The sequence below is a fragment of the Mustela erminea genome, chromosome 4 (assembly GCF_009829155.1).
Source record: "Mustela erminea isolate mMusErm1 chromosome 4, mMusErm1.Pri, whole genome shotgun sequence".
Taxonomy (NCBI): domain Eukaryota; kingdom Metazoa; phylum Chordata; class Mammalia; order Carnivora; family Mustelidae; genus Mustela; species Mustela erminea.
This window is the reverse complement of record NC_045617.1, coordinates 108,042,473-108,051,535: the sequence shown is the minus strand read 5'-3', so window position 1 is coordinate 108,051,535 and position 9,063 is coordinate 108,042,473. Positions and strand designations below refer to the sequence as shown.

Sequence of the window (9,063 nt, the reverse complement as noted above, 5' to 3'; positions counted from 1 at the left end):
TTATACCAAGTAAAGCTATCCTCAGGTGCAAAAGCTATTATTGTACTAGAATTACAAAAACTTAAGAATTCAGGATATCATATACACAGATCTTCCAGAAAAATCTACTAGAAAACTTCACCCAAATAAAATACTCTGGTGAGACTTTTGCAGGTCTCATAATGAGCATCAGACATAAATCAAAAGTAAAAATAAGTGCAAGAATAGTATGTCAACATTTTTTGCTCTACCAAAGTAGAAATAAAACAATGAAATAAATTGAAGAAGCGGGGATGAAGCAGAAGAAGCTTTTTGATAAAATGATAAGAAAATAAGAGGGACATGGAATAAATTATTAGCATTTAAAGCAAATAAAGAGAAACATAGGTAAGGAAATAAATTACTATAAAAATCATAAGAAGTATAATTATTAAGGAAATCACTAGAAAAGGGGAATGGAAAGTAATGAAAAAAGCAATATAAAAGTAATTTTAAAAATCAACAAACCAGAGTCATACTGATACTATAACCTACACAGTAAATATAATCTAAAATAATACCACAGAACTAAGCCCAAACATGATAATCACATCAATAAATATAAATAGATACAGTCACTTACTAAAGTAATTTTAAAACACCACAAGTCAAAACAACTCAAGGCTATATACAAGGTACGCAAACAAATCAAAACAAAGTTATTGAGAAAGGCTAAAAACAAAGGGATGGGGAAAAGTATACCAGCACATGCAAATTTTAAAAAGCAAGGTTGTCAAGAAATATGAAGAATTCAATTTTACTCTACTTGAAAGTTAACAAATTATCTTGCCTGTCTCATGCATGCTGGAAGAAGATGTGATATCCCTGGGTCACAGAGGACATTATTATTCACAAGTCAGCAGGCAGCACAAACTTAACTTTACACTGATTCTCCTGGGCCCTCAAGCCCCGCAGAGGTTTGGTGCCACATATGCGGCAGCTGTGTATGATAGCCAATGAACCCTGAATTCAGGAATCTGAGACTGTTAGCCTGAGCTGCAAGCAAATGGGTCTAACCTTTGCCTTGTAAAGAGACATATTCATTATACCAGACAGTAAACCCACCAGTCTTTTGTTCTAGAAACAGACACATTGCCATTCATTGCTGTTTAGTATACAAACATTGTACTAATCACCCCTTTGAGGAATGAGGGATTACTGATCCAGGGATATGGGGATGGCCAGACACATAATCTAATACTAAACAGATAAATCCAACAGCAGTTTATTATTCCCATTTACTCCCAGCCTATTAAGAACAAAGATGGCATTCAGGGCCCTATGAGATAATAGCCAGAACAGAGAGGACAAGCAGAGGCTCTGGAAGGCTGACTCTGACACCCCACCAAAAAAGATATATAGGTGGTAAATAAGCATATGAAAACATGCTCATATCTTATGTCATCAGAGAAATGCAAATTACAAGATACCTTTTGCACACCTATTAGAATGACAGATATCCAGAAGAGTGACAAACAAAAAACTGGCAAAGATGTGGAGTGACAGGGAATCTCATACATTGCTGGTGGGAATGCAAAATAGTACAGCCATTTTAGAAGACAGTTTGGTGGTTGCTTCTAACACTAAAAATACTATTACTATATGACCCAATAATTTTAATCCTTTGTATTTACCCAAAGAAGCTGAAAACTTATGTCTGCATAAAAACCTATGTGCATGGATGTTGTAACAACTTTATTCATGATTACCAGAGGTTGGAATCAACGCATGTCCTTCAATTCAGTAGGTGAATGGTTAAATAAATGCTAGACAAAGGAATATTATTCCTCATTACAGACAAAGGAATATTATTCCTCATTACAAAGAAATGAGCTACCAAGTCATGAAAAGGCATAAAGGATCCTTCAGTGAATATTACTAAATGAAAGAAGTCAATATGAAAATGTCATATGCTGTATGATTCCAAATATATGACATTTAGAAAAGCAAAACCTATGGAGACAATAAAAAAAAAATCAGTGGTTGCCATAGGTGTATTCAGGATGGTGGGTTGTAGGAAGAGAGATGAATAGGCAGAGCTCAAAGGAATTTTAGGGCAGTGAAAAATACTTTGTATGATACTATAATGATGGATATATGTCATTACACATTTGTCCAAACACAAAGAATATACAAAACCAAGAGTGAACTCTAACATAAACTATGGACTTTGGGTGATTATGATGTGTCAATGCAGGTCCATTCCTCATAAGAATTCTCATTCTGATAAGTGATACTGCTAATGGAGGAAGCAGGGGGAGTATCTGGGAAATCTTTGTATTTTTCTCTCAATTTTGCTGTAAACCTAAAACTGATTTTTTAAAAAGTATTTAAAAAATTATGTTTCAGAAGATGAAAATTCATAGGGGAAACATAACATTTATAGTACATTCTTGGTTATTACACAGCCACCATCTTCATATAGAGGCAAGGTAAAATAGAAGGAACACAGAAGCAATGAGATTAAACATAGTACTCTCTGGCCTAGAAAGATTAATTAAACAAAGACAAAATAAGGAGAGTGAATACCAAAACCAGTAACTTACACCTATTGTTGTATCAAATTTTAGAACTGTAATAATGGGCAACATACCTTAAAATATTTAAGAAATTGACCACATACAGGTCACATGCACACAAACACACACACACACACACATACATTTCACAAAAAAGAAATAGTACAAAGCTGTCCTGTAAGATAGCATTAATCAAACTCAACACACACAAAACAGATAATCACATCAAAAAATGGGCAGAAGACATGAACAGACACTTCTCAAAAGAAGACATACAAATGGCTAACAGACACATGAAAAAATGTTCATCATCATTAGCCATCAGGGAAATTTAAATCAAAACCACATTGAGATACTACCTTACACCAGTTAGAATGGCCAAAATTAATAAGATAGTAAACAACATGTGTTGGAGAGGATGTGGAGAAAGGGGAACCCTCTTACACTGTTGGTGGGAATGCAAGTTGGTGCAAACACTTTGGAAAAGAGTGTGGAGATTCCTTAAGAAATTAAAAATAGAGTTACCCTATAACCCTGCAATTGCACTACTGGATATTTACCCCAAAGATACAGATGTAGTGAAAAGAAGGGTCATATGTACCCCAATGTTCATAGGAACAATGGCCACAATTGCCAGACTGCGGAAAGAACCAAGATGCCCTTCAACAGACGAATGGATAAGGAAGATGTGGTCCATATATACAATGGAACATTATACCTCCGTCAGAAAGGAGGAATACCCAACTCTTGTATCAACACGTGACTGGAAGAGATTGTGCTGAGTGAAATAAGTCAAGGAAAGAGAGTCAGTTATCATATGGTTTAACTTACTTGTGGAGCATAAGGAATAACATGGAGGACATGGGGAGAAGGAGAGGAGAAGTGAGTTGGGGGAAATTGGAGAGGGAGACAAACGGTGAGAGACTGTGGACTCTGAGAAACAAACGGGGGGGGTGGAGGGAGGGCTGTGGGGGTTGGGTGAGCCTGTGGTCGTGTATGTTAAGGATGGTACGTATTGCATGGAGCACTGGGTGTGGTGCATGAATGCACAATGAATCTTGGAGCACTGAGAAAAAGTAAAATAAAATTACCAAAAAAAGTTGGGGGAAAAAAAAAAGAAAGCAGTAATACTAGAAACTGCTAACAAAAGAAAGCAAACATGGGGCACCTGGCTGGTTCACTGCATTTTTAGAAATGGGAATACCTTTCCTTTGATTTCACCAGCTTAATTTATTTCATTTCAAATCTACTTCTAAATTTAGTGGATTTGCATCTTTTTTCCTGATTTTAAGGACCTTTTACATTATAACTTTCATCTTGGCCACCCTCCTATTTTATCCAAATAAAAACTCATCTTCATCCTTAATTTTCTGGCATAAAAATTATCTTTTGTTTTCTTTACTAAATTATGCTTAGGAGTATGCTTGTGCTCATATTATGCTAAGTGAAAGAAGCTAGTCATAATAAGCCACATACAATGTGATTCAATTTGTATGGAATATCCTATGGAGAAAGTAGATTAGTGATTGCCATAGAATGAGGGAGGAACAGCGAAGAACAACAGCAACAACAACAACAAAAAACTGCTAAGGGGTATAGCGCTCCTTTTTGGGGTAATAAAAATGTTGGGAAATTAGATACTGGTGATGATCATCAACTTTGTGACTATACTAAAAAGGAAAAAAAACAGTGAATTTCATACATTAAAAGGGTGAATCCTTTTTTTTTTTTTAATTTATTTGACAGAGATCACAAGTAGGGGGAAAGGTAGGCAGAGAGGCGGGGGGGCTCATTGCTGAGCAGGGAGCCCGATGTGGGGCTCAATCCCAATCACGACTTGAGCTGCAGGCAGAGGCTATAACCCACTGAGCCACCCAGGCACCCCTCAATCTCTATGTTTAAAGAAGTTAAAAAATAATTAACTTTTATATGGGAAAAACTGTAGTACATTTTTACCCATCTTTGCTTCAGAAACATGACGACTGCTTTGTTTTCATACATAATATAATCCCAGGGGTCTTTGATCATGTTACTATTCCTTAGCCTTTTACACATTGGTCTTTTATTATTTATATAATGCTATTCAGTACTGAAGAATAGAAAATAGAGTAGTTTACTCTATATCTTCTGAAGTATGTACCTCTACAGCATTGAAGATAAACCTCAATGCCAAACAGCTGAAGATAAACCTCTTCAACACGCAGTCCTGCCACTTTTCCTGTCAGAAGTTACTTCTCTTAAAGATTACTTTCCCTGTCAAAAGTCCAGCAGTCCAGTGCACCAGAAAATACCATAATGGAGAATGTAGTTGATCCTGATTACCATGAAGAAATAGGGTTTCTGCAAAAGAATAGAAGAAAAGAGTAGCATATTTCTTAAACTCAGAGGATTCACTGGGGCATCTCTTACTTCATGGCCTGTGATAATCCTAAATGGATATCTGTAGCAACAACCGCAAACAACAGAGACAATGCAATGAAAGGCTCAGATCTTTCAGGGATGATGGTCTGGGTCTCCCCTCTGGTCAGCATGCAGATCAGCTGAAGTATTAGCGGAGGGAGAAGGGAAGTTGGTGAAGGTAGTCAAGGAATGAAACACATTGTGCCTGGCACTGTTTCAAAATTTCCTATAGAGTAGATTTAATTTGGGGCTCAAAAAAATCTGAGTGATAAATGGGATGAATTGTAGTTGAGGTTTCTGGCTACTCAGCATCTCTTCCTTTTGACTACAAGTAATTTTGGCCTTTAATATATTAGACAGGGGCACCTGAGTGGCTCAGTGGGTTAAAGCGGAAAGTTACTTTTTATTTGCTGTCCTAAATACTTGGAACTTAAGTGTGGCAGACCTCACTTTGTTGTGATTCCTCCCATCCTATGTGTTCGGGGAAGGAGACACCCTTAGTCTCAAGGGCTTTTGCTTTTGATGCTCTGTGGTATGTATTTTATAAAGTATATATAAAGATGATTATCAGGTACAGTTTTTTCCTGTTTTTTTTTTTTTTAAATTTCCAAATAATTTCAAACTTAAAGAAAAGTTGCAAGAATAAGAATAATACAAAGAGGGGTGCCTGGGTGGCTCAGTGGGTTAAAGTCTCTGCCTTCGGCTCAGGTCATGATCTCAGGGTCCTGGGATAGAGCTCCACTTTCGGCTTTCTGCTCAGCAGGAAGCCTGCTTTCCCCTGTCTCTCTGCCTGCCTCTCTGCCTATTTGTGATCTCTCTCTCTCTGTCAAACAAATAAATAAAATCTTTAAAAAATATATCAAACAGTTCCATGAGTGCATGAACTAAGATAGCGTTTTAGTTCAATTGTTCTTCACAGATTTCAGATTTCTGCCACAGGACTTTCTTTGCAGCAGTAGGGGGTCCACTAAGCTTGGAGACAAGAGCAATAGGTAACTTCAGGTAAATTGATTCCCCCAGGGATAATCTTCAGATAATGTGAATAAAGTCTGGTAAAAAAATAAGTGTCCCACTTCTGTCTTTTGAAAAGACATCCATAGGAATAATTTTTAAGTTTTTGTTGTTGGTGGTGTTTGTTTGTTTTGTTTTGTTTTACAGGAACAACCTCAATAGAGTATCCCCAGCATCCCCATATTGGCCTTTCTTCTTATCTCACACTTTGTTATCTTTGCCTGCTCCCTAAGAGCTTCCAAATGTACTATTTGAATCTAAGTATCATTTTAAGCTTTATCTTAAGCTTAATTAACACCAGAACTAAGACCTGGTAATATTGTATCATCATTCATTTTATTATATGTGTTTTATACTTTTATCTGATAGTTTTGTTTCATAATTTTAAAAAGTTTATCTTCATTGTACTACAATAGGAATTCCCTTCCAAACTTAATAAATGCAATGGTATGATTGATTTGTATTTTAAAATGAAATGTGTGGCTGCTATCTGAAAAATAATTGCTAAATTTTAGGGAATGTTTTGGATAGAATGTGGGTGTTTAGGTTCATTTCTAAAAGCCACCTATTTTACTTAATAGATGACATTTAATCCATCACTAAATATAAAAAGTTCTAACTCTGAAATGTATTGGAAATAATCTACTCTTCTTTGTACTAATGCTTATTAGGAGATGAAATTTTTCCAAAAAATAGAGATGAATCAATTCTGTAATAAAACTAGATAGACATTTTGCGGGGGGGTGGGGGTGGGGTGAGGATTGGGAATTGAGAGAAAAGAGATAAAAGAGAAGAAATGGTAAACTCACGACCTTTGTTTTTTTTAGAACAAGGGAAGAATGGTGTCCAGAAGCAAGATCTTATTTTTCCAAGCACAAAGAAAACCTCAGTCTAAAAAAAATAAAATAAAATAAAAAATAAAGAGTAAATGAATATAAGGGGAAAAACAAGTTTCTTAAGCATTAAAATCAAAAGAAGTCAAGTCTGGTAAAAATCCACATTTAAAAATTTCAACACATAAAAGAATACATTTTTTGGTTAAATTTAGAATATTGGATTAATTTAAGAAACTCTGCCTATCACTAATTTTAATTAATATATTGATTTCTTTATCCCAAAACACAGTAACTGAACAATAATTGAAACAAAATAGTAAGAAAGATATTCATAATGGAAGATAATTAACACTAATTGATTCTTACTATATGTTGTCTTCTCTCATAACTCAGTAAGTATTAAACTAATATTCCCCAAACTATCCTAATTAAATAGATATTATTAAGACTTTCATTTTATAGATTGTCGGAGGCAGGCCCCTGGCCAGGGCGGCCTCTGTCATTAAAAGATGGCACCTGGCGAGCTGCCAAGAAAAGTTGCCTCATGAGACTAAGCAGAATGCCCAAAGAGGAGGTAAACAGCATTGGTTGCTAGCGAAGTTGTTCATTTAGGTGCGCAGCCTGATTTGCTCCCTCCTGTACCCTGCTCACTGATTGGTCATGTAAATGTATATAAGTGTGTAGACTTGCGGAAATAAAGAGAGAGAAGATACATCTGAACTGGGGCTTCTTGTTGTCCTTGCGGGTCGAGGGCAATAATAGATGAGGAAACAAAGAGAGAGAAGGAATAAATATCTTCTGAGGGCTATAGAGGAAAAAAGTGGTAGAAGTAAGTAATAAGAAAAAAAGTATATCCTCAAAGTTCAAATTCTTAGAGTCAAAAAATAAAACTATGTCTTGCTGGTAATTCAAATTTTTAAAAACTATACCATAATTGTAGAAAATTATTTTATTTCTTGAAATCTTGCCATTAGCGACGACGTGGATGGAACTAGAGCGTATCATGCTTAGCGAAATAAGTCAAGCGGAGAAAGACAACTATCATATGATCTCCCTGATATGAGGAAGTGGTGATGCAACATGGGGGCTTAAGTGGGTAGGAGAAGAATAAATGAAACAAGATGGGATTGGGAGGGAGACAAACCATAAGTGACTCTTAATCTCACAAAACAAACTGAGGGTTGCTGGGGGGAGGGGGTTTGGGAGAAGGGGGTGGGATTATGGACACTGGGGAGGGTATGTGCTTTGGTGAGTGCTGTGAAGTGTGTAAACCTGGTGATTCACAGACCTGTACCCCTGGGGATAAAAACATATGTTTATAAAAAATAAAAAATTAAAAAAAAAAAGAAAATTATTTTATTTCTTCATATTGTCATTTGCTCACATTTTAGTATTTCTGAAATTGGACTATATATTAAAATGGATGTGTACATTTAAGGTAACTTATTTTCTTGAAGAGCTACAATTAAATTTATGGTATTTTTTATAGAAGGTGACATTTAAGGAAAAAAACATATGAAACTTTTATTTGCTTATTTTAATAAAAACAAATGGACTTTGTCATTACTATACTGAAAATAGTTTCCCAGATAATTTTAATACTAACTTTAAAACCAAAAATAAATTATTCCATATAAAAATTCATAAACTGAAAAATATTTTTATACAGACTTTCTTTTCATTCTTTCTTTCCTTTTTTGTTTTTGTTTTTGTTTTTGTTTTGGTGACTTGTTTGTGTAACCATTCCTGATATTGAGAGATATGACTTAAAATTGTGGTCACAATTGTAGATCCTTTTGTTAACAAATATCTCCATCTACTTTGTTTCATAAGAATGGCAAAAGATCCAGGCTGAGTTCAGTGAGTAAAGAACTATTAAAACCTGCCAGTAAAATAAAGCAACTCGTGCTTTACCAATCTATTTCAAACATTTTCTCAATCTGTATACCCTCTCAAAGAAGCTTTGCATTGATTATCTACTTCTGATTCAGTTCCTGGTTAAATGGCTTATAAAATTTACCTGGAGGGGCGCCTGGGTGGCTCAGAGGGTTAAGTCTCTGCCTTCAGCTCAGGTCATGGTCTCAGGGTCCTGGGATCGAGCCCCACATTAGGTTCTCTGCTCAGTGGGGAGCCTGCTTTCCCCTCATCCCACCCCCGCCTGTCTCTCTGCCTACCTGTGATCTCTCCCTCTGTCAAATAAATAAATAAAATCTTAAAAGAAAAAAAAATTACCTGGAATGCTAACATAATCAAAATTCTACTGATGTTCCTAACTTTAA

At 35.7% G+C, this 9,063-nt stretch overlaps 1 pseudogene; it reads right to left on the bottom strand.

The window, feature by feature from the left end:
* Window positions 1-4,123: 4,123 nt before the first annotated feature.
* LOC116589371 overlaps window positions 4,124-9,063 on the bottom strand; it is a 111,256-nt pseudogene continuing 106,316 nt past the window's right edge.